The following is a 27,964-nucleotide window of genomic DNA, read 5'->3' on the forward strand; positions in this document are numbered from 1 at the left end:
ACTGCTTCAACAACAACAACAACAACAACAAAGAGAAAATTTGAAATTTTTTTGAAAGCAATGCCTTAATGGACCGTGGATAGTCTGGAAAAGACATTGAAATTTTTCGAAATAAAATAGCGAAGACAATTCTTAAATGATCCCAAAAGCATTCCAAAAATAGTTTCGAAATGATGACGGAGCGGTTTCGATATATACTCGTACAAAACTTCCGAAAAGATACCGAAAAATTCCGAAATCGTCCCTAAATTATGAAACAGATACTGATGAAACTTCAACCCAGGGAATACCCTATTCCAAAGCACCATATGTTTGGTAAATAATTAATTAACCAACCTTGCAGAGTGCCTCTGTTTACTGATTGCGTGTCCTTACACGAAGGTGGAAGCATATTCTTTCAGCTTAGCATGCAGTTCATCCAATTTGTTTTCATCACCTCTACTATGAAAGCTGGTCACCAACCAACTGTTTAAGCAGGCGGTGCGCACCAGACCAGGCAAACTTGCGGCGTTTTCATATGAACTTTTAGACATCATAAGGAGCATATGCCCGCCAACAGTTAGCTCTGTCATGGATCAAAGCTTCCGGCTCTAAACGGTAAAGAATCTGATGCCGGTTTAAACGTCAATGAGAGAAATACGGATATTAAGAAATTTTAAAATTTGCTAGCAAGCTCAAGTGCGGGCAGAAAATTGTTTGGCGTGTCTGCGTCGATAAAGAGCATCTCAGTAATCGAACGAATAACTAATCGGACTATTGATTGTTTGAGTATCTCCTTTTTTGCCATCTCTATATCTAACGCTAAATAAGAAAAAAAAACTCTAGTGAGAATATATAGATGGCAATGTCATTGCTATGTATGACAACTTTCGGGTGTCTTTTTTTTCTTAGGACCATATTTTGTATGGTGCCGTGTTAAACTTCGTCGCAGTCACGCACATGCAGATTTACCCCTTTACAGTACCAAAGGCGCTTAGGTTTACCGTTACCGACTGAAGGTGTGAACGCTATGCTCCCACTTATTGCGTTATACATAATTAGTCCCTTAAGATGTGTGATAATAATAATCAGGCAGCACCCATTTTGGTTCACCATCTTAAATGGAATGTCATAACCAAAATACCACCATTGAGTTTTATTTCCGTTATAACTATGTATAGTACTAGTTCCTGTCACTCTTGCATTTCCTTATAGATCACCTAAAATTTATTCACCTCACTCACGTGAATACTCCATCATGTTGGTCTATTCCAAGTGCTTAAGCATCGCACCAGCTTAGGGAGAGAAATCCACCTTCTGGTCCATAGAATCAATCAAACGCCGTAGCAAGGTGAAGCGAATTTCGAAAATAAAATTTGATACGCTTTTGTCCTAAATAAGAACAAGTAAGGAAGGTTAAGTTCGGGTGTAACCGACCATTACATACTCAGTTGAGAGCTATGGTGACAATATAAGGGAAATAACCAAGTAGGAAAATGAACCGAAGGAAACCCTGGAATGTGTTTGTATGACATGCGTATCAAATGAAAGGCATTAAAGAGTATTTTATGAGGGAGTGGGCCATAGTTCTATAGGTGGACGCCATTTAGGGATATAGCCATAAAGGTGGATCAGGGTTGACTCTAGAATGCGTTTGTAGATATGGGTATCAAATTAAAGGTATAAATGAGGGTTTTAAAAGGGAGTGGTGGTGGTTGTATAGGTGGTCGCCTTTTCGAGATACCGCCATAAAGGTGGACCAGGGGTGACTCTAGAATGCGTTTGTACGATATGGGTATCAAATGAAAGGTGTTAATGAGTATTTTAAAAGGGAGTAATCCTTAGTTCCATAGGTGGACGCCGTTTCGAGATATCGACATAAAGGTGGACCAGGAGTGACCCTAGAATTTGTTTGTACAATATGGGTATCAAAATAAAGGTATTAATGAGTATTTTAAAAGGGAGTAATCCTTAGTTCCATAGGTGGACGCCGTTTCGAGATATCGCCATAAAGGTGGACCAGGAGTGACCCTAGAATTTGTTTGTACAATATGGGTATCAAAAGAAAGGTGTTAATGAGTTTTTTAAAAGGGAGTAATCCTTAGTTCCATAGGTGGACGCCGTTTCGAGATATCGCCATAAAGGTGGGCCAGGGGTGACTCTAGAATTCGTTTGTGCAATATGGGTATCAAATGAAAGGTGTTAATGAGTATTTTAAAAGGGCGTGGGGCTTAGTTCTACAGGTGGACGCCTTTTCGAGATATCGCCATAAAGGTGGACCAGGGGTGAATCTAGAATGAGTTTGTACGATATGGGTATCAAATTAAAGGTATTAATGAGAGTTTTAAAAGGGAGTGGTGGTAGTTGTATATGTGTAGGCGTTTTCCAGATATCGACTAAAATGTGGACCAGGGTGACCCAGAACATCATCTGTTGGATACCGCTAATTTATTTATATATGTAATACCTGCCAAGATTTTAAGGGTTTTTTATTTCGCCCTGCAGAACTTTTTCATTTTCTTCTACTTAATATGGTAGGTGTCACAACCACTTTATAAAGTTTTTTCTTAAGTTATATTTCGCGTCAATAAAACAATCCAATTACCTTACCATGTTTCATCCCTTTTTTCGTATTTGGTATAGAATTATGGCTTTTTTTTTCATTTTTCGTAATTTTCGATATCGAAAAAGTGGGCGTGGTCATAGTCGGATTTCGTTCATTTTTCATACCAAGATAAAGTGAGTTCAAGTAAGCACGTGAACTAAGTTCATTAAAGATATGTCGATTTTTGCTCAAGTTATCATGTTAACGGCCATGCGGAAGGACAGACGGACAACCGTGTATAAAAACTGGGCGTGGCATGAACCGATTCCGCCCATTTTCACAGAAAACAGTTAACGTCATAAAATCTATGCCCCTGCCAAATTTCAAAAGGGTTGGTTAATTTTTGTTCGACTTATGGCGTTAAAAGTATCCTAGACAAATTAAATGACAAAGGGCGGAGCCACGCCCATTTTGAAATTTTCTTTTATTTTTGTATTTTGTTGCACCACATCATTACTGGAGTTGAATGTTGACATAATTTACTTATATACTGTAAAGATATTAAATTTTTTGTTAAAATTTTACTTTAAAACAAGTAAGGAAGGTTAAGTTCGGGTGTAACTGAACATTACATACTCAGTTGAGAGCTATGGGGGCAACATAAGGGAAAATAACCATGTAGGAAAATGAACCGAGGGTAACCCTGGAATGTGTTTGTATGACATGTGTATCAAATGAAAGGCATTAAAGATTATTTTATGAGGGAGTGGGCCATAGTTCTATAGGTGGACGCCATTTAGGGATATAGCCATAAAGGTGGATCAGGGTTGACTCCAGAATGCGTTTGTACGTTATGGGTATCAAATGAAAGGTGCTAATGAGTATTTTAAAATGGAGTAATCCTTAGTTCCATAGGTGGACGCCTTTTCGAGATATCGCCACAAAGGTGGACCAGGGGTGACCCTAGAATTTGTTTGTACAATATAGGCATCAAACGAATGGTGTTAATGAGTATTTTAAAAGGGAGTGGGCCTTAGTTCTATAGGTGGATGCCGTTTCGAAATATCGCCATAAAGGTGGACCAGTGGTGACTCTAGAATGTTTTTGTACGATATGGGTATCAAATTAAAGGAATTAATGAGGGTTTTGAAAGGGAGTGGTGGTTGTTGTATAGGTGGTCGCCTTTTCGAGATATCGTCATAAACGTGGGCCAGGGGTGACTCTAGAATGCGTTTGTACGATATGGGTATCAAATGAAAGGTGTTAATGAGTATTTTAAAAGGGAGTAATCCTTAGTTCCATCGGTGGACGCCGTTTCGAGATATCGCCATAAAGGTGGAGCAGGGGTGGCCCTAGAATTTGTTTGTACAATATGAGTATCAAAATAAAGGTGTTAATGAGTATTTTAAAAGGGAGTAATCCTTAGTTCCATATGTGGACGCCGTTTCGAGATATCGCCTTAAAGGTGGGCCAGGGGTGACTCTAGAATTCGTTTGTGCAATATGGATATCAAACGAAAGGAGTTAATAAGTATTTTAAAAGGAAGTGCGCCTTAGTTCTATAAGTGGACGCCTTTTCGAGGTATCGTAATAAATGTGGACCAGGGGGACTCTAGACTTTGTTTGTACGATATGGGTATCAAATGAAAGGTGCTAATGAGTATTTTTAAAAGGGAGTGGGCCTTCGTTCTATAGGTGTTCGCCTTTTCGAGATATCGCCATAAAGGTGGACCAGGGGTGACTCTAGAATGAGTTTGTACGATATAGGTATTAAATTAAAGGTATTAATGAGAGTTTTAAAAGGGAGTGGTGTGAAGGCGTTTTCCAGATATCGACCAAAATGTAGACCAGGGTGACCCAGAACATCATCTGTTGGATACCGCTAATTTATTTATATATGTAATACCTGCCAAGATTTTAAGGGTTTTTTATTTCGCCCTGCAGAACTTTTTCATTTTCTTCTACTTAATATGGTAGGTGTCACAACCACTTTATAAAGTTTTTTCTTAAGTTATATTTCGCGTCAATAAAACAATCCAATTACCTTACCATGTTTCATCCCTTCTTTCGTATTTGGTATAGAATTATGGCATTTTTTTCTTTTTTCGTAATTTTCGATATCGAAAAAGTGGGCGTGGTCATAGTCGGATTTCGTTCATTTTTCATACCAAGATAAACTAAGTTCAAGTAAGCACGTGAACTAAGTTCATTAAAGATATGTCGATTTTTGCTCAAGTTATCGTGTTAACGGCCATGCGGAAGGACAGACGGACGACTGTGTATAAAAACTGGGCGTGGCATCAACCGATTTCGCCCATTTTCACAGAAAATAGTTAACGTCATAAAATCTATGCCCCTACCAAATTTCAAAAGGATTGGTTAATTTTTGTTCGACTTATGGCGTTAAAAGTATCCTAGACAAATTAAATGAAAAAGGGCGGAGCCACGCCCATTTTGAAATTTTCTTTTATTTTTGTATTTGGTTGCACCATATCATTACTGTAGTTGAATGTTGACATAATTTACTTATATACTGTAAAGATATTAAATTTTTTGTAAAAATTTTACTTTAAAAAAATTTTTTTTTTAAAAGTGGGCGTGATCCTTCTCCGATTTTGCTAATTTTTATTAAGCGTACATATAGTAATAGGAGTAACGCTCCTGCCAAATTTCATCATGATATCTTCAACGACTGCCAAATTACAGCTTGCAAAACTTTTAAATTACCTTCTTTTAAAAGTGGGCGGAGCCACGCCCATTGTCCAAAATTTTACTAATTTTCTATTCTGCGTCATAAGTTCAACTCAACTACCAAGTTTCGTCGCTTTATCTGTCTTTTGTAATGAATTATCGCACTTTTTCTGTTTTTCGAAATTTTCGATATCGAAAAAGTGGGCGTGGATATAGTCCGATATCGTTCATTTTAAATAGCGATCTGAGATGAGTGCTCAGGAACCTACATACCAAATTTCATCAAGATACCTCAAAATTTACTCAAGTTATCGTGTTAACGGACGGACGGACGGACGGACGGACATGGCTCAATCAAATTTTTTTTCGATCCTGATTATTTTGATATATGGAAGTCTATATCTATCTCGATTCCTTTATATATGTACAACCAACCGTTATCCAATCAAACTTAATATACTCTGTGAGCTCTGCTCAACTGAGTATAAAAAATATTGTACGAGGAAGCTGGGAGATTGGGAACTTCGCTCGCAATCTTTTCTTGTTAAAGCAGCTTAGTGGAACAATCATTCAGCCCGAGAAGTTCATACCGGGCTACGCATCATATATTGGCCCCTAAGCTCATAATCTTACGGAACTTTGAAGTGTCCATTGTGGACAGAGGGAAACAGGGAATCCCTATAATAACCCAGACTCAGAGATCTGGTGCACGAATGGATTAGTAACACTAGCTGGTATCTAAGGGCCGAACTTCAAGAAATCGATACCAATGGGATGCTGCCACACAACTTCCGGCAACGGAAGTATCAGCCAAACTCATTAATCTAAGCAGAAAGGACCTATGAACTCTCGCTGGGTACTATACGAGACACTGTGGTCTACGATATCACCTATGTAAGTAAGTTAAATCTATCCCATACTCAAATTTGTCGTTTCTGTGAGCTGGCGGATGAAACGGCGGCTCACATTATCTGCGAATTCGTCGCTCGGGCAAGATAGAGACTATCCCATCTAGGTGGTTGGACTAAGAGTCCCTGTGCGATATGCAGTAAAAAGCCTGAAGAGCTACCTAGATACACCAAAAGCCTCCACATACAATAGACCTACACAATGGTGGCAATGCTTCAAGGCATAATAATAATAATAATCCATTCGACCGAAAATGTCTATACGATGCTACTATTTTTTGCTTGAATTTTGTTTAAGAATAGTTTTTGGAATCAAGTATTTCGATTGCGACACCCTTTCTCACAATATTTTTCAAATGTTTTTCATAATCGCCCTATCTTATGTCAGAATGTATTGAATTTACGGTCTGGCAGGTCGCCCTCTAATAGGGCGCTTTTGAAACCACCAGTCGAGATGGGATGCTATTTCCGTCGATTGGCAATCGAGAACTTACCAAGCACAGTAAGACAATCATTTATAGCAGAGATCTAGCATCACTGTCCACACTTTCAAGATCGCTGCCCTCTACAAACAACACGGATTGGCATACAGATCACAACAACAACAAAAAATTGATAATAAAAATACATTAAGGGCTAAACATCAATTGTGGGTTGCGCTTAACGAAATCAATGTTCTCGGGCGCCGCACACCTTGTTTATGACATATGTCCAGGGCGTCGATACGAGTACAACAAAAACAAACAAACATTGGCCAAGGCAGTGCAATATAATGATGCAGAGAACAGGCGATTCCATAAACGACTAACGATGAAAGTCAATAACGAATATTGAAGAAAATTAGAGAATAAAAAAATGGAAAAATATTAATTCAAATTAAGCGACTTACTGTAAACAATTTATTGGCATAAAATTTAATTGACCAGCATTGCACAGCCAATGCAATAACAACTTTGTGCTGTGAGCAGAAGAGGCTGAGAATAAATAGTTACAAGCACTTGTTGGTGGTCAAATAGAAAGACTACAAAAGGGCTTCCTTATTGCAGTGCTCCATATACAAGGTGATGCAAAAAGTAATTATTGAAGTCTTCAAAAAACTACTTTAAAAAACTGTAGAGCCAGCTGCCGCAGCGGACGATCACTTTATGTGAAGTATGTGAAAAAATGTTAACAGGGTGTGCAGTTCGGAAGGTATCAACCTCTAAATTCAAACTAAAAGCGGAAGTGCGGGTAATCGGTCATAAGGAACTGCAAACCCCCTTAATCCAAGGTGCTATGTGAAAATTGCCTATTGTATGATTTTCATTGAAGGGATATACTCGTGTGTTTTTCAACGGAGTCTTCCCTGCTATTTTTCTTCCCCATAATTAATATTTGACAACTGAATCCGTCTTATCGGAAAGAAGATCGCACACCCGTGATAAATCACTCTGAATCTGATAACGAAGATAAGGTGGAGGAGAAAAGAAGACTTAAGACGCAAGGAAGGGAAGATGAAAGTGAAACAATCGATGACTTGGAGGGTGGGAAAGCTAATACGAACAAAAAAAAGACCAATAGGGTTGGAAGTAGAGAAAGTAACATAGTCCTTTCACATTACCGGACAGCATTAAGAATTATCCAGCTCTTAAGAGCCGTGGGCGATCCAACCAACCGGGAAAATGAGCACTTCTCACAAGCCAATACGCCTGATTTTAAGAAACAAATCCTAGGAAGTTGAGGTGGGTTAGTCACATCGAAAACCATGTAGGTTTAAATCTCTTTGAAGAGGTCAAAAGAGGAAACGATGTGGCCGGATAAAAGATACGAGAGAATTAATGATAATTATTAGCAGTCCCTCACAGTGGTGCTAATTGATTGTAGCAATCCCTTTGAACAAATATTTACCAAGAAGTGGATTTCTGCAGAAAGGGAGTTTCAAAACTTCATGGTCAAGATATTGCACGAGTAACCCTTTTTTTCTTTTTTTGTGGCTTCCCCTTTCTATTCCATATCCATTTCAACTTCTTCCCCTTCAATCCCCTGTCTGTCTGTCCCTTTCAATATCCCAGAAGTCACTCTCTCCGTCCCCGACTTTCTATTGCCTTCTAGTCCCGAACTTTGCCCATTTCCTTTCTCTCTAACCCTTCGTTTGCCCTCTTTCATGCAATACCTTTTCAAATTCCTATTCTATACTGTTGTCCTTTTTCATCATCTTCATATTGTCCCTTTCAACGGGGCAGAATTGCTGTTACTATTTTAATCTACTTCTACCACGATGTTATTGAATTCTGCTGCAGTAAAGCAGATTTTGACTTTTTGGGGGTGCGGCAATGCACACTTTTCCAAATTTTACACAACTTATTCGATTCTTTATTCAGTATTCTTATCACGGGTTTAAAAGATTCGAAGACATAACGAATAAAATCTTTCCCATTGGCATAGTTCTTACAGAAATTAGCTTACCATGCACTAATGTTTTTTTTTTTTCTTGCCTCAAGAATTTATTAGAAAGTAGGCCAGCCTTTGCGGTATAGGGGATCGAATTTACACATTCACAAGCACATTTGCCGTGAAAGGTAACTTAAATTCTGATAGACTAGTCCAGAGTCGAATTGAGTACTTAACTGGAAGTACGGAAGACGATGGTATGCATTTCCATGCGTCTACTTCCCCTTGGCTAGGATCAAACATGAAAATATATGTCAGAAGTGCTACATTCGGCTTTACTGTCATTCCTGCCTTGAGAAGGAAGGGACATGCTCACTTACTTGTAAGCTGTATTGGTTGTGTAAAGAAATTTCGCTAGTCTTTTTATTTTCTGCCACCTAGCGCCAATTGTAAACTCCAGGGCATGCTTACCCAAATTTTTCCTTTTAACGAAATGTTTCTTCATCCATTTGCAAGACATGGCCTAGCCAGCGATGCCGGGTTTGGTAATTACCATAGCTTTTGCATAGAGGTCCATACATCATGCGAATAACTTTTCTCTCGTACACTTTCAAGGACGTCAGGACCAATTTCCGATTAAGCTAAAAATCAGTTTTGTAGAATATATCTCTGATTTGGAAAATAGAGTTTTCAAATCAACACTGAGTACTAATTCTCGTATTTAACCCCAAAAGAGTGAATTTTCCTAACATCCTTCATTTATTCAATTAAATATGACAATCCTCACATCCGTTTCATTCGAGCTTTGCAAATCGATTCCTCAGATGACAATTTATTTAAATACATAGTTCAAATAGGCTGCCGCCGTTGTGTGGTTGTAGCAAGCTCCACACCGAAAATCAGGGGATAACGCCCGGGCAAAGCAACACCAACATTTTAGAAACAAGTTTTTAACTTAGATGAAAGTTTTTCTAATCGGGGGGCGCCCCTCGGCAGTGATTTTCAGTTTGGAGTCGGCATAAAACATGTAGGTCCTGTCCCGCCAATTTTTAGGGCAAATTAAAGGGAGCACGACGCAAACTGCAAAAGAAACTAGGCCTAAAATCTCTGCGGAGGTTAGCGCCCTCACATTTATATATTTATTTAATTCAAATTCCAAAAAAAAACGTATTTCCTTACTCTATGTATTTGAAAAACAATTACCAAAACAATCAGAGATATATTCCAAAACAATTATTTTCAAAGAGGATGATATTATTGGAGCACCTTGTATTCACATCACATCACAGTTTAACTACTTAAAGAACATACAACCACTGCGTCAATAGCGCGACCGCGTATGATATGAGCAAGTGAACGGAGCGTGCCAGCCGATCACGACTTTATTAACTGACAATTGCTCATCTTGCATAGACGAATATAGTGGGTGGGTGTAGTGCAGCATGCGGGAGGATTTCAATATTATATAATCATATGTATGTAAGTACTTGCACACATTGTAGGTAAAAGTACATGGCTTAAGTATTAGATTTCTATTGTATCTTCTGCGAGTTTTCTGTTGCCAAACGCTGGTCACTTCATCCTTTGATTTCCTTTTTGCTCTACTATTTAAAGCTTTTTTTTTTTTGTTTGTCCAAAATTGACAGTGACGAGTGACTTCTATTAACAAAACTTTAATAGAATTTTATGTTTTTTGTTTGCCAGCATTTATTTGATGTTTGCCGATTTTTGGTAGTCAAAGCGCGAGAATGCAAAAGTAGTCAAAGACTCTATGAACTTAGCCATTTGTTCGATTGCTTTCTTTACTTATTTGTTCGCTATTTCCTTCTTTTATTTTCATATCATTTATTGCTATAAGTTTTGTGCCTGATCTATGTAGGTGCCACAGCCTACATGAGCTTAATGTTGCAACATGTGTTCGGCATGTTGCACTTATGTGCCTGTTCTTTGTGCTTTTTGTTGTTATTTTTGTTTGAAATTGCACTCATACTTGCCGCCAGCGGGGAATGGCTTTAGAAAAGTGTGGCTTGCTTATCTGTGTTTGCACTATTTCTGCTTTTTGGTTGCCCTTAACTTCATCCGATTGCAGTTAAAATTGAAATTATTGTTGCAAGGTACTCACCACCTGTTGTTTTCGGTAATCGACACAAATGTGAGGTCATGTTCAATTTAGATTTACATAAGGCGCCAGTCGGCTCATGCATATTTTCGTACTTTACCGACAATGTGGGCAATTATTTTAACATGTTTCATAGATATCTACGATTGCCTTGATTTGGTATGATTTCCTCAGTAATGGCGGAACATTAATAAATCGCTTGAAAAATATTCATCGTGGGATTGATTCTGGATAGGTAAGAGTTTAACCTGTTACAGTATCCAGATCGAATTTGAGCTACATGAATAGCGTTTCCCTATGAAGAGTACGTTCCTCTCCTGCTAGTTTTGGATTGTTCATTCAAAGGCAGCCGGTTCTATGTACTGGAGAACCCGGGATTTTTGCCGACCAAGGGCTGTCATATCAGTGTAACCCCATTTAATTTGTTGCGTCCCTCAACGGTCTGCTGACCGGACAGACGTTCTTCGCCCACGTAATTTTTTGTTTAGCCCTTTAAGCAGATCCGAAAGCCTTTGTCCTGCCTGAACTTTGGTTTACTTGAAAGAATTGGATATCAAATCAAACTTCATTACCGGTGCGATGGTTGAACGGACAAAACCATTTAAACGATTTAACCCCAAGTAAGTAAGTAAGCATTCATCTCCAGGAGAACTCAAGGTAAGATTTCATCTTATTGAGACCTCAGACCATTTGTCAATTTTACTTCACAAAAGCTCAATTAAGCCGAAGGTTTAATGCCAGGGAGCAGAAATGGCAGAACATACTATACACGTCTATGTCGATGGTTATATATTAACGGCAGGTGTCGGGTCTTCTGTCTGTCTGCCGATCCAGAAATAAGTAGATCCTACAGGCTGTCAGATTACTTCAGCATCTTTCAAGCGGAAATTATAGCCTCGAAGAAAGCAGTAGAAGCTCTGGAGGAAGCGTGCTTAAGCCGCAGTCGAGTCAATCGATATATTGATAGTTAGGCGGCACAGTCCTTCATCAGGGAGTGCTCTAGAATGCAAATAAGCATTGACAATTATTCACGCAGGCGGACCATACATCTTTGCTGAGTTCTCAGTCATAAAGGGAAAGATAGTCACGAAAATGACGATGAATTGGCAAAGGAAAGGCATGAACAGCAGCGCGGTGCTGTAAAATTTCTAAAATTATGTGCAAATTCTACGATATTGGACTCACAAAATAGCTCATATCTCTGAAGAGAAAAGATTTAAGACTCACAATGTGCATACTAACTGTACACTGCTTTCTGTTGTCACATGCCTATTAGTTAGGTCTCGTCAGTAACAGCATATGTAGGAAGTGCGGGCTGTAGCAAGAAAAATTTGAGCACATTCTGTGTTCGTGTCCTGCCCTCGCCAGATCAAAGCTCCAGGTATTAGGGGTGGCAGAGTTGCCTGATTTTGAGGAATCGATTAAGCTCGGCCCTAGAAAACGTTTAGTATTTGTCACGAGGACTGAGGTATTCTTTAACATAAGTCCTAGCACCTTATTGGGATTTTTCCGTTCGGTCGTCAAGCCAATTCTGGTAACACTGTGGGCACATTCAGTCTATGTGAGGTTCAGTTCAACCTAAGCTATGTCCTTTTTTCGGTTTCCTCAAATACACGGCCATACACGCTCTAAGTTGAGTTCTGCAGCAGACTTTGGTATGGTGGTATTATGCTAGCTAATCACATCAAAGGTCCTGGGTTCAAGACCTTGCAAAAGCAACATCAAAATGAAATGATTCTCAGACTTTCAAATGCAGTTCGGAGTCTATATAAGACAACCATTTGGAGGAAAAATTTTAAAGGAGCACAATGAATATTGGAGAAACGCTCGACCTTAATCTCCTCGGAGGTATATCGCGCCTTGCACATTTTTACTTGTTTATTATCGCAGACTTTGTAAGACCTTAAAATCTCAATTCAGTATGGTTATTTGCATTCATTGGTAAGGGCATCAACCTGACAGCGCTACTTTCCCTGTTATTGTTTATGGACATTAGCCCATGCATCACCCACCAAGAGCTTCACAAGACACCTACCGACTATCCGCCAATCAATAACCGGGAATTTTGGTTACCAATTCACTGTCCAGCGACCTTCCATTTCACGGACCGTCTTGTTACCTGCTTAACGTTCAAAGATTTCATCGTTATCCAAGCGCTTGCCCATTTTCGTCATTCAACAACTTAGTTATCCACCACTCAAATCCAAATCACCACAAATGACTAGTTACCACGCACACCCATAGTGAGTTTGTGTATCTGATCCAAAGGATATACCAAAAATCAACCTGGAACCACTGGTATAGATGCAAGACATCTGTTCGATTCTAGATCGGCTAACTGCTACCTTAACCTTCGAAAATGTCCGCTCCACATAATACTGCAGAAGCTGCGATATACTTCGAGCTCGAAAAAAAAATTCGCATTAGTAATTTGTTTCTGAAAACACATCAGCATCGTCGACCTTCCTCCGCACCTGCTGCTTACGGTATTTCCATTCTCTATTCCCTTTATTCCCTTTGCACAATTTCTTTCAAAATTCAATGATATCTTTGAAACATATTTTAAGCAGCCAAAAATAAGCCAATTTAATTTAGAAGAGCTCGTAACATCAATAATCATAACATCAACAACTTCAAGTGGTTGCTGGTGAAAAAATGGAGCAACAAAAAGACAATACAATTACGCAGACGACACGCGACTTGCCAAAAAATTAAGTGCAAATAACAATCCTAGGGAGTGGGGGTAGCACGATTTAAAGAACATAAAAAAGCACATGAGCACTTCAAAAAACACATGTAAACCAAGCCGTTAATCAAGAACAAGACGTAGACTTCAAACAAAAAAAACAACAAAAATTCACAAGTCAGTAAGTATTGCTGCGAATAATTCGCACATCGAGCCAAGCGCCAAAGAATGAAAAAAGGAGGGGTGTATGAAGTGCACTCATGTTTAGCAAATGTATCCATCCACACATGTTGCGAGCCACACATGCCACAATCAGCACTTACACATGTACATATGTATATATGTACATCTGTAGCGCCTTTTTGCAGATGCCATATAATCGTAACAAGGATATCCTTTTTACGTGATGCGCATTGCGTGTTGTTGCAACATTATTTTGATATATATACCTTTTTTTTTTGCTTTAATTTTTGCGTTGCATTTTTATATCTTTCATGAACATTAAATGGTATATTAACTTTGGTCCGATGTTTGTAACGTTGAGAAATATAGAAGATAGACTCACCATTAATTGATCAGGGCGACGAACTGAGTTGATATAGCCATGTCCGTCTGTCTGTTTGAACGCAAACTAGTCCCTAAAATGTTGAGATATCCCAATGAAATTTGGCACACGGATGTATTTTTGTATTATATTAGACATTTGTCGGATCCGGTATGATCGGTCCACTATAACATATATCCCCCATACAACCAATCGTTCAGATAGAAAGTTTTTTGGCCATTTCTTCCTTAATTTAAAAAGTATTAACGTGAAACTTGGTGATACTTATTTTAATATTTAATATCATAGAAGGTTTTCTGAAAAAATCCCTTTGATCGGAGCTATATATAGTATATATCCCATACAACCGATCGTTCAGATAAAAAGATTTTTGGCAATTTCTCCCTTAATTTCCAATATAAAAACGTTAGAATTGGTGATATATCTAATCTAATATATATTATAAATGGCAAAGTTTGGATGTTAAGATGTTTGGATGTTTGGATGTTTGGATGTTTGGATGTTTGTCCAGACGTTTGTCTTTGTGACTCAATAACGCAAGAACGGCTGGACCGATTTGGATGAAATTTTGGACACATATAGCCAATATTCTAGAAGGATCTACTAGCTATATATTTTTCAAAAGGGGCGTGGTCTCCGCCCCCTAGGAACAGTTATAATTTAATTATTATATTTTTTCGTCTTTGCGACTGAATCACGCCAGAATGGTTACACGGATTTTGATGAAATTTGGGACACAGACAGTGGTCTACTAGCGAAATTTTTTACGAACATGGAAAGAGGGGTGGGGGTCCCACGACCCCTTCGAGAAATAGTTTTTCAATAATTTTTACACATTATAACTTTACGTATACTGGCCTTCACCAATATCACAGACTCAAGGGGTCAAATAAGTCGAGGGCTTACAAAGTAAACAGTGACACCCTCCGCCCGCCCCCCCTTTATCACCCCCTCTGGTGTAAAATCTATAAATTGTTATAACTCAAAATATATTTTCTCCTAAATCAATAGTTTTTGGTATCTGGTACATACAGAACGAGATCTAGACAATTTTGGAGGAACGATCAGTGGTCCTCTCCTCTACTCCCGCCATCCGCCCTCCATCAATTGTTTTTATTAGCACGCTTTTATTAGCTTTACCTGTATGTTTCTATGTAACTTTTTATTCGCTCCAATGCGCCTGCTGCCTTATTAACATGGTTTTATAATTAGCTTCACCTTATTTGTAATCCCGTAAGGGTCATATCGAGACCCTCCGGGATCATTTCTGGATGGTTTTGGGGATCGGTCCGGGATTACGGCGGGGTAATTTCGGGACTTTTTCGGGACTATTTCGGGATCATTTTGGGACCCTTCCGGGATCATTTCTGTATAGTTTTCGGGATCCGTCCGGGATCCCGTCGGGGTTATTTTGGGACATTTTCGGGACTATTCCGGAATCATTTGGGGACTATTTCGCGATCATTTGGGGACCCTTCCGGCATCATTTCTGGATGGTTTTCGGGATCCGTCCGGGATCTCCTCGGGGTCATATGGGGACTTTTTCGGGATCATTTGGGGGCTCTTCCGGCATCATTTCTGGATGATTTTCGGGATCCGTCCGGGATATCGTCGGGGTCATTTGGGGACTTTTTCGGGATCATTTGGGGGCTCTTCCGGCATCATTTCTGGATGGTTTTCGGGATCCGTCCGGGATCTCGTCGGGGTCATTTGGGGACTTTTTCGGAATCATTTTGGGGCTCATCCCGCATCATTTCTGGATGGTTTTCGGGATCCGTCCGGGATCCCGTCGGGGTCATTTCGGGACTTTTTCGCGACTAATACGGGATCATTTGGGAACCCTTTCGGCATCATTTCTGGATGGTTTTCGGGATCCGTCCGGGATCCCGTCGGAGTCATTTCGGGACTTTTTCGCGACTAATACGGGATCATTTGGGAACCCTTTCGGCATCATTTCTGGATGGTTTTCGGGATCCGTCCGGGATCCCATTAGGGTAATTTCGGGACTATTAGGGGATCATTTGGGAACCTTTCCGGCATCATTTCTGGATAATTTTCGGGATCCGTCCGGGATGCCGACGAGGTTATTTCGGGACTATTTCGGGATCATTTGGGATACCTACCGGCATCATTTCTGGATGGTTTTTGGGATTCGTCCGGGATCCCGTCGTCGTCCTTTCGGGACTTTTTTTCGACTAATACGGGATCATTTGCGGACCCTTTCGGCATCATTTCTGGATAGTTGTCGGGATCCCGTCACGGTCATTTCGGGAGTATTAGGGGATCATTTGAGGACCTTTCCGGCATCATTCCTGTATTGTTTTCGGGATCCCGTCAGGGTCATTTTGGGACCATTTTGGGATCATTTGGGGACCCTTCCGAGATCATTTCTGGATCCGTCCGGGATGCCTTAGGAGCCATTTCTGGATTTTTTGTTACTTTTCCGGGATAGTTTTTGGACCCTTCCGGGATCATTTCTGGATCTGTGCGGGATCCCATCTGGGTCATTTCCGGACTATTTCGGGATCATTTTGGGATCCTTCCGGAATCATTTCTGTATGGTTTTCGCGATCCGTCGTTGATTCCCTCGGAGCCATTTCGGAACCTTTTCTGGAGTATGTCGGGGTCATTTGGGGACTTTTTCGGGATCATTTGGGGCTCTTCCGGCATCATTTCTGGATGGTTTTCGGGATCCGTGCGGGATCTCGTCGGGGTCATTTGGGGACTTTTTCGGGATCATTTGGGGGCTCTTCCGCCATCATTTCTGGATGGTTTTCGGGATCCGTCCGGGATATCGTCGGGGTCATTTGGGGACTTTTTCGGGATCATTTGGGGGCTCTTCCGGCATCATTTCTGGATGGTTTTCGGGATCCGTCCGGGATCCCATCAGGGTAATTTCGGGACTATTAGGGGATCATTTGTGGACCTTTCCGGCATCATTTCTGGATAATTTTCGGTATCCGTCCGGGATGCCGACGAGGTCATTTCGGGATTATTTCGGGATCATTTGGGATACCTACCGGCATCATTTCTGGATGGTTTTTGGGATTCGTCCGGGATCCCGTCGGGGTCATTTCGGGACTTTTTCTCGACTAATACGGGATCATTTGCGGACCCTTTCGGCATAATTTCTGGATAGTTGTCGGGATCAGTTCGGGATCTCGTCACGGTCATTTCGGAACTATTAGGGCATCATTTGAGGACCTTTCCGGCATCATTTCTGGATAGTTTTTGGAATCCTTTCGGGATCCCGTCAGGGTCATTTCGGGGCTTTTTCGGGATCATTTAAGGATGGCTTTCAGGATTCGTTCGGGAACGCGTCAGGGTAATTTCTGGAATTTTCCGAGACTATTTCGGGATCATTTTGGGACCTTCCCAAGATCATTTCTGGATGGATTTCGGGATTTGTCCGGGATGCCCTCAGGGTCATTTTGAGACTATTAGGTGAGCATTTGAGGACCGTTCCGTCATCACTTCTGGATGGTTTTCGGTATCCGTTCAGATTCCCGTCGGAATAATTGCGGGACTTTTTCGGGATCATTGGGGTCCCTTCCGACATCATTTCTGGATGGTTTTTGGGATTCGTCCGGCATCCCGTCGGGGTCATTTCGGGACTTTTTCTCGACTAATACGGGATCATTTGCGGGCCCTTTCGGTATCATTTCTGGATAGTTGTCGGGATCCGTTCGGGATCCCGTCAGGGTCTTTTCGGAACTATTAGGTGAGCATTTGAGGACCGTTCCGTCATCACTTCTGGATGGTTTTCGGTATCCGTTCAGATTCCCGTCGGAATAATTGCGGGACTTTTTCGGGATCATTGGGGTCCCTTCCGACATCATTTCTGGATGGTTTTTGGGATTCGTCCGGCATCCCGTCGGGGTCATTTCGGGACTTTTTCTCGACTAATACGGGATCATTTGAGGACCTTTCCGGCATCATTTCTGGTTAGTTTTCGGGATCCTTTCCGGGTCCCATCAGGGTCATTTCGGGACTTTTTCGGCATCATTTAAGATTGGTTTTCAGGATTCGTCCGGGATCCGTCAGGGTAATTTCTGGACTTTTCCCAGACTATTTCGGGATAATTTTGGGACCCTCCCAAGATCATTTCTGGATGGATTTCGGGATCTGTCCGGGATGCCGTCAGGGTCATTTTGGGACTATTAGGTGATCATTTGAGGACCTTTTCGGCATCACTTCTGAATGGTTTTCGGTATCCGCTCAGGATCCCGTCGGAATTATTGCGGGACTTTTTCGGGATCATTTGGTGTCCCTTCCGGCATCATTTCTGGATAGTTTTTGGGATTCGTCCGGCATCCCGTCGGGTTCATTTCGGGACTTTTTCTCGACTAATACGGGATCATTTGCGGGCTCTTTCGGCATCATTTCCAGATAGTTGTCGGGATCCGTTCGGGATCCCGTCAGGGTCTTTTCGGAACTATTAGGTGATCATTTGAGGACATTTCCGGCATCATTTCTGGATAGTTTTCGGGATCCTTTCGGGGTCCAGTCAGGGTCATTTCGGGACTTTTTCGGGATCATTTAGAGATGGCTTTCAGGATTCGTCCGGGAACCCGTCAGGGTAATTTCTGAACTTTTCCGAGACTATTTCGGGATAATTTTGGGACCTTCCCAAGATTATTTCTGGATGGATTTTGGGATCAGTCCGGGATGCCGTCAGGGTCATTTTGGTATTAGGTGATCATTTGAGGACCTTTCCGGCATCACTTCTGGATGGTTTTCGGTATCCGATCAGGATCCCCTCGGAATCATTGCGGGACTTTTTCGGGATCATTTGGGGTCCCTCCCAAGATCATTTCTGGATGGATTTCGGGATCTTTCCGGGATCCCGTCAGGGTCATTTAGGGGTGCGTTCGAGATCCCGTCAGGGTCATTTCGGGACTTCTTCGGGACTATATCGGGATCATTTCTGGATGGTTTGTGGGATCCGTCCATGACCCCTTAAGGGTCATTTCGGGACTATTAGGTGATCATTTGAGGACCTTTCCGGCATCACTTCTGGATGATTTTCGGTATCCGTTCGGGATCCCGTCGGAATCAATGCGGGACTTTTACGGAATCATTTGGGATTCCTTCCGGCATCATTTCTGGATGGTTTTCGGGATTTGTCCGGGATCCCGTCGGGGTTATTTCGGGACCTTTTCGGGCTAATACGGGATCATTTGGGGATCCTCTAGGGGTCGTTTCGTGACTTTTTCTGTATTATTTCGGGATCATTTTGGGACCCTTTCGGCATAATTTCTTGATGGTTTGCCGGATCCATCAGGGTCATTTCGGGACCATTTTGGGATCATTTGGGGACCCTTCCGAGATCATTTCTGGATCCGTCCGGGATGCCGTAGGAGCCATTTCGGGATTTTTTGTTACTTTTCCGGGATAGTTTTTGCACCCTTCCGGGATCATTTCTGGATCTGTGCGGGATCCCATCTGGGTCAATTCCGGACTATTTCGGGATCATTTTGGAATCCTTCCGGAATCATTTCTGTATGGTTTTCGCGATCCATCGTGGATCCCCTCGGAGCCATTTCGGAACTTTTTCTGGAGTTAATCGGGATAATTTAGGGACCCTTCCTGGATATTTTCTGGATGGTTTTTGAGATCCGCCCGGGAGCCCGTCAGGGTCATTTCGGAACCTTTTCGGGATCATTTTGGAACACCTTCATGGATCATTTCTGTGTGGTTCTCTACATACGTCTAGAATCGTGTCGCTCTCATTTCGGGTTTTTTTGGGACTATTCGGGGAACTTTTGGAGACCCTTTCGGGACATTTCTGGATGGTTTTCGGGATCCGTCCGCGATAGCGTTGGGGTCATTTCGTAGCTTTTTCTGGATAATTTCGGGATCATTTGGGATCCTATTAGGTTATCAGCTCATTTAGTTCTTTTTTTTTACTCAATTACAAAAATAAAATGCATTAGACAGAAAACAAAATTGTAAACAGATAATAAGCAGGCTAACGCGAATAGCGCATATATTTAAAATTTTCCTTGCGGACGGGGCCGCGGGTAAAAGCTAGTATATATTATAAATGGGAAAGTTTGGATGTTAAGATGTTTGGATGTTTGGATGTTTGGATGTTTGGATGTTTGTCCAGACGTTTGTCTTTGTGACTCAATAACGCAAGAACGGCTGGACCGATTTGTATGAAATTTTGCACACATATAGCCAATAGTCTAGAAGGATCTACTAGCTATATATTTTTCAAAAGGGGCGTGGTCCCCGCCCCCTAGGAACAGTTATAATTTAATAATTATATTTTTTCGTCTTTGCGACTGAATCACGCCAGAATGGCTACACGGATTTTGATGAAATTTGGGACACAGACAGTAGTCTACTAGCGAAATTTTTTTCGAACATGGAAAGAGGGGTGGGGGTCCCACGACCCCTTCGAGAAATTATTTTTAATAATTTTTACACATTATAACTATACGTATACTGGCCTTCACCAATATCACAGACTCAAGGGGTCAAATAAGTCGAGGGCTTACAAAGTAAGCAGTGACACCCTCCGCCCGCCCCTTTATCTCCCCCTCTGGTGTAAAATCCATAAATTGTTATAACTCAATCTAAATTTTCTCCTAAATCAATAGTTTTTGGTATCTGGTACATACAGAACGAGATCTAGACAATTTTGGAGGAATGATCAGTGGTCCTCTCCTCTACTCCCGCCATCCGCCCTCCACCTATTGTTTTTATTAGCACGCTTTTATTAGCTTTACCTGTATGTTTCTATCTAACTTTTTATTCGCTCCAATGCGCCTGCTGCCTTATTAACATGGTTTTATAATTAGCTTCACCTTATTTGTAATCCCGTAAGGGTCATATCGAGACCCTTCCGGGATCATTTCTGGATGGTTTTCGGGATCGGTCCGGGATTACGCCGGGGTAATTTCGGGACTTTTTCGGGACTATTTCGGGATCATTTTGGGACCCTTCCGGGATCATTTCTGTATAGTTTACGGGATCCGTCCGGGATCCCGTCGGGGTTATTTTGGAACATTTTCGGGACTATTCCGGAATCATTTCGGGACTATTTCGCGATCATTTGGTGACCCTTCCGGCATCATTTCTGGATGGTTTTCGGGATCCGTGCGGGATCTCCTCGGGGTCATATGGGGACTTTTTCGGGATCATTTGGGGGCTCTTCCGGCATCATTTCTGGATGATTTTCGGGATCCGTCCGGGATATCGTCGGGGTCATTTGGGGACTTTTTCGGGATCATTTGGGGGCGCTTCCGACATCATTTCTGGATGGTTTTCGGGATCCGTCCGGGATCTCGTCGGGGTCATTTGGGGACTTTTTCGGAATCATTTTGGGGCTCATCCGGCATCATTTCTGGATGGTTTTCGGGATCCGTCCGGGATCCCGTCGGGGTCATTTCGGGACTTTTTCGCGACTAATACGGGATCATTTGGGAACCCTTTCGGCATCATTTCTGGATGGTTTTCGGGATCCGTCCGGGATCCCGTCGGGGTCATTTCGGGACTTTTTCGCGACTAATACGGGATCATTTGGGAACCCTTTCGGCATCATTTCTGGATGGTTTTCGGGATCCGTCCGGGATCCCATTAGGGTAATTTCGGGACTATTAGGGGATCATTTGGGAACCTTTCCGGCATCATTTCTGGATAATTTTCGGGATCCGTCCGGGATGCCGACGAGGTCATTTCGGGACTATTTCGGGATCATTTGGGATACCTACCGGCATCATTTCTGGATGGTTTTTGGGATTCGTCCGGGATCCCGTCGTCGTCCTTTCGGGACTTTTTTTCGACTAATACGGGATCATTTGCGGACCCTTTCGGCATCATTTCTGGATAGTTGTCGGGATCCCGTCACGGTCATTTCGGGAGTATTAGGGGATCATTTGAGGACCTTTCCGGCATCATTCCTGTATTGTTTTCGGGATCCCGTCAGGGTCATTTTGGGACCATTTTGGGATCATTTGGGGACCCTTCCGAGATCATTTCTGGATCCGTCCGGGATGCCGTAGGAGCCATTTCTGGATTTTTTGTTACTTTTCCGGGATAGTTTTTGGACCCTTCCGGGATCATTTCTGGATCTGTGCGGGATCCCATCTGGGTCATTTCCGGACTATTTCGGGATCATTTTGGGATCCTTCCGGAATCATTTCTGTATGGTTTTCGCGATCCGTCGTTGATTCCCTCGGAGCCATTTCGGAACCTTTTCTGGAGTATGTCGGGGTCATTTGGGGACTTTTTCGGGATCATTTGGGGGCTCTTCCGGCATCATTTCTGGATGGTTTTCGGGATCCGTCCGGGATCCCATCAGGGTAATTTCGGGACTATTAGGGGATCATTTGTGGACCTTTCCGGCATCATTTCTGGATAATTTTCGGTATCCGTCCGGGATGCCGACGAGGTCATTTCGGGATTATTTCGGGATCATTTGGGATACCTACCGGCATCATTTCTGGATGGTTTTTGGGATTCGTCCGGGATCCCGTCGGGGTCATTTCGGGACTTTTTCTCGACTAATACGGGATCATTTGCGGACCCTTTCGGCATAATTTCTGGATAGTTGTCGGGATCAGTTCGGGATCTCGTCACGGTCATTTCGGAACTATTAGGGCATCATTTGAGGACCTTTCCGGCATCATTTCTGGATAGTTTTTGGAATCCTTTCGGGATCCCGTCAGGGTCATTTCGGGGCTTTTTCGGGATCATTTAAGGATGGCTTTCAGGATTCGTTCGGGAACGCGTCAGGGTAATTTCTGGACTTTTCCGAGACTATTTCGGGATCATTTTGGGACCTTCCCAAGATCATTTCTGGATGGATTTCGGGATTTGTCCGGGATGCCCTCAGGGTCATTTTGAGACTATTAGGTGAGCATTTGAGGACCGTTCCGTCATCACTTCTGGATGGTTTTCGGTATCCGTTCAGATTCCCGTCGGAATAATTGCGGGACTTTTTCGGGATCATTGGGGTCCCTTCCGACATCATTTCTGGATGGTTTTTGGGATTCGTCCGGCATCCCGTCGGGGTCATTTCGGGACTTTTTCTCGACTAATACGGGATCATTTGCGGGCCCTTTCGGTATCATTTCTGGATAGTTGTCGGGATCCGTTCGGGATCCCGTCAGGGTCTTTTCGGAACTATTAGGTGAGCATTTGAGGACCGTTCCGTCATCACTTCTGGATGGTTTTCGGTATCCGTTCAAATTCCCGTCGGAATAATTGCGGGACTTTTTCGGGATCATTGGGGTCCCTTCCGACATCATTTCTGGATGGTTTTTGGGATTCGTCCGGCATCCCGTCGGGGTCATTTCGGGACTTTTTCTCGACTAATACGGGATCATTTGAGGACCTTTCCGGCATCATTTCTGGTTAGTTTTCGGGATCCTTTCCGGGTCCCATCAGGGTCATTTCGGGACTTTTTCGGCATCATTTAAGATTGGTTTTCAGGATTCGTCCGGGATCCGTCAGGGTAATTTCTGGACTTTTCCCAGACTATTTCGGGATAATTTTGGGACCCTCCCAAGATCATTTCTGGATGGATTTCGGGATCTGTCCGGGATGCCGTCAGGGTCATTTTGGGACTATTAGGTGATCATTTGAGGACCTTTTCGGCATCACTTCTGGATGGTTTTCGGTATCCGCTCAGGATCCCGTCGGAATTATTGCGGGACTTTTTCGGGATCATTTGGTGTCCCTTCCGGCATCATTTCTGGATGGTTTTTGGGATTCGTCCGGCATCCCGTCGGGTTCATTTCGGGACTTTTTCTCGACTAATACGGGATCATTTGCGGGCTCTTTCGGCATCATTTCTAGATAGTTGTCGGGATCCGTTCGGGATCCCGTCAGGGTCTTTTCGGAACTATTAGGTGATCATTTGAGGACATTTCCGGCATCATTTCTGGATAGTTTTCGGGATCCTTTCGGGGTCCAGTCAGGGTCATTTCGGGCCTTTTCGGGATCATTTAGAGATGGCTTTCAGGATTCGTCCGGGAACCCGTCAGGGTAATTTCTGAACTTTTCCGAGACTATTTCGGGATAATTTTGGGACCTTCCCAAGATTATTTCTGGATGGATTTTGGGATCAGTCCGGGATGCCGTCAGGGTCATTTTGGTATTAGGTGATCATTTGAGGACCTTTCCGGCATCACTTCTGGATGGTTTTCGGTATCCGATCAGGATCCCCTCGGAATCATTGCGGGACTTTTTCGGGATCATTTGGGGTCCCTCTCAAGATCATTTCTGGATGGATTTCGGGATCTTTCCGGGATCCCGTCAGGGTCATTTAGGGGTGCGTTCGAGATCCCGTCAGGGTCATTTCGGGACTTCTTCGGGACTATATCGGGATCATTTCTGGATGGTTTGTGGGATCCGTCCATGACCCCTTAAGGGTCATTTCGGGACTATTAGGTGATCATTTGAGGACCTTTCCGGCATCACTTCTGGATGATTTTCGGTATCCGTTCGGGATCCCGTCGGAATCAATGCGGGACTTTTACGGAATCATTTGGGATTCCTTCCGGCATCGTTTCTGGATGGTTTTCGGGATTTGTCCGGGATCCCGTCGGGGTTATTTCGGGATCTTTTCGGGCTAATACGGGATCATTTGGGGATCCTCTAGGGGTCGTTTCGTGACTTTTTCTGTATTATTTCGGGATCATTTTGGGACCCTTTCGGCATAATTTCTTGATGGTTTGCCGGATCCATCAGGGTCATTTCGGGACCATTTTGGGATCATTTGGGGACCCTTCCGAGATCATTTCTGGATCCGTCCGGGATGCCGTAGGAGCCATTTCGGGATTTTTTGTTACTTTTCCGGGATAGTTTTTGCACCCTTCCGGGATCATTTCTGGATCTGTGCGGGATCCCATCTGGGTCAATTCCGGACTATTTCGGGATCATTTTGGAATCCTTCCGGAATCATTTCTGTATGGTTTTCGCGATCCATCGTGGATCCCCTCGGAGCCATTTCGGAACTTTTTCTGGAGTTAGTCGGGATAATTTAGGGACCCTTCCTGGATATTTTCTGAATGGTTTTTGAGATCCGCCCGGGAGCCCGTCAGGGTCATTTCGGAACCTTTTCGGGATCATTTTGGAACACCTTCATGGATCATTTCTGTGTGGTTCTCTACATACGTCTAGAATCGTGTCGCTCTCATTTCGGGTTTTTTTGGGACTATTCGGGGAACTTTTGGAGACCCTTTCGGGGCATTTCTGGATGGTTTTCGGGATCCGTCCGCGATAGCGTTGGGGTCATTTCGTAGCTTTTTCTGGATAATTTCGGGATCATTTGGGATCCTATCAGGTTATCAGCTCATTTAGTTCTTTTTTTTTACTCAATTACAAAAATAAAATGCATTAGACAGAAAACAAAATTGTAAACAGATAATAAGCAGGCTAACGCGAATAGCGCATATATTTAAAATTTTCCTTGCGGACGGGGCCGCGGGTAAAAGCTAGTATTCTAATATATCATAGAAGATTTCCTGTAAAAATCATTTCGATCGGAGCTATATATAGTATATATCCCATACAACCGATCGTTCAGATAAAAAGATTTTTGGCAATTTCTCCCTTAATTTCCAATATAACAAGTAAGGAAGGTTAAGTTCGGGTGTAACCGAACATTACATACTCAGTTGAGAGCTATGGTGACAACATAAGGGAAAATAACCATGTAGGAAAATGAACCGAGGGAAACCCTGGAATGTGTTTGTATGACATGTGTATCAAATGAAAGGCATTAAAGAGTATTTTATGAGGGAGTGGGCCATAGTTCTATAGGTGGACGCCATTTAGGGATATAGCCATAAAAGTGGATCAGGTTGACTCTAGAATGCGTTTGTACGATATGGGTATCAAATGAAAGGTGTTAATGAGTATTTTAAAAGGGAGTAATCCTTAGTTCCATAGGTGGACGCCGTTTCGAGATACCGCCATAAAGGTGGACCAGGTGTGACCCTAGAATTTGTTTGTACAATATGGGTATCAAAAGAAAGGTGTTAACGAGTATTTTAAAAGGGAGTAATCCTTAGTTCCATAGGTGGACGCCGTTTCGAGATATCGGCATAAAGGTGGACCAGGGGTGACCCTAGAATTTGTTTGTACGATATGGGTATCAAATTAAAGGTATTAAGGAGGGTTTTAAAAGGGAGTGGTGGTAGTTGTATAGGTGGTCGCCTTTTCGAGATATCGCCATAAAGGTGGACCAGGGGTGACTCTAGAATGCGTTTGTACGATATGGGTATCAAAAGAAAGGTGTTAATGAGTATTTTAAAAGGGAGTGATGCTTAGTTCCACAGGTTGACGCTGTTTCGAGATATCGCCATAAAGGTGGACCAGGTGTGACCCTAGAATGCGTTTGTAAAATATGGGTATCAAACGAAAGATGTTAATGAGTATTTTAAAAGGGAGTAATCCTTAGTTCCATAGGTGGACGCCGTTTCGAGATATCGCAATAAAGGTGGACCAGGGGTGACCCTAGAATTTGTTTGTACAATATGGGTATCAAAAGAAAGGTGTTAATGAGTATTTGAAAAGGGAGTGATGCTTAGTTCCAGAGGTGGACACCGTTTCGAGATATCGCCATAAAGGTGGACCAGGTGTGACCCTAGAATTTGTTTGTACGATATGGGTATCAAATTAAAGGTATTAATGAGGGTTTTAAAAGGGAGAGGTGGTAGTTGTATAGGTGGTCGCCTTTTCGAGATATCGCCATAAAGGTGGACCAGGGGTGACTCTAGAATGCGTTTGTACGATATGGGTATCAAATGAAAGATGTTAATGAGTATTTTAAAAGGGAGTTATCCTTAGTTCCATAGGTGGACGCAGTTTCGAGATATCGCCATAAAGGTGGACCAGGGGTGACCCTAGAATTTGTTTGTACAATATGGGTATCAAAAGAAAGGTGTTAATGAGTATTTTAAAAGGGAGTAATCCTTAGTTCCATAGGTGGACGCCGTTTCGAGATATCGCCACAAAGGTGGACCAGGGGTGACCCTAGAATTTGTTTGTACAATATGGGCATCAAACGAATGGTGTTAATGAGTATTTTAAAAGGGAGTGGGCCTTAGTTCTATAGGTGGACGCCGTTTCGAAATATCGCCATAAAGGTGGACCATGGGTGATTCTAGAATGTGTTTGTACGATATGGGTATCAAATTAAAGGTATTAATGAGGGTTTTAAAAGGGAGTGGTGGTTGTTGTATAGGTGGTCGCCTTTTCGAGATATCACCATAAAGGTGGACCAGGGTGACTCTAGAATGCGTTTGTACGATATGGGTATCAAATGAAAGGTGTTAAAGAGTATTTTATGAGGGAGTGGGCCATAGTTCTATAGGTGGACGCCATTTAGGGATATAGCCATAAAGGTGGATCAGGGTTGACTCTAGAATGCGTTTGTACGATATGGGTATCAAATGAAAGGTGTTAATGAATATTTTAAAAGGGAGTAATCCTTAGTTCCATAGGTGGACGCCGTTTCGAGATACCGCCATAAAAGTGGACCAGGGGTGACCCTAGAATTTGTTTGTACAATATGGGTATCAAAAGAAAGGCGTTAATGAGTATTTTAAAAGGGAGTAATCCTTAGTTCCATAGGTGGACGCCGTTTCGAGATATCGCCATAAAGGTGGACCAGGGGTGACCCTAGAATTTGTTTGTACAATATGGGTATCAAAAGAAAGGTGTTAATGAGTATTTTAAAAGGGAGTGGGCCTTAGTTCTATAGGTGGACGCTGTTTCGAAATATCGCCATAAAGGTGGACCAGGGGTGACCCTAGAATTTGTTTGTACAATATGGGTATCAAATTAAAGGTATTAATGAGAGTTTTAAAAGGGAGTGGTGGTAGTTGTATATGTGAAGGCGTTTTCCAGATCGCGACCAAAATGTGGACCAGGGTGACACAGAACATCGTCTGTTGGATACCGCTAATTTATTTATATATGTAATACCTGCCAAGATTTTAAGGGTTTTTTATTTCGCCCTGCGGAACTTTTTCATTTTCTTCTACTTAATATGGTAGGTGTCACAACCATTTTATAAAGTTTTTTCTAAAGTTTATTTCGTGTCAATAAACCAATCCAATTTTTTTTTTTTAATTATCTTC

The sequence above is a fragment of the Eurosta solidaginis genome, chromosome 3 (assembly GCF_040869045.1).
Source record: "Eurosta solidaginis isolate ZX-2024a chromosome 3, ASM4086904v1, whole genome shotgun sequence".
Taxonomy (NCBI): domain Eukaryota; kingdom Metazoa; phylum Arthropoda; class Insecta; order Diptera; family Tephritidae; genus Eurosta; species Eurosta solidaginis.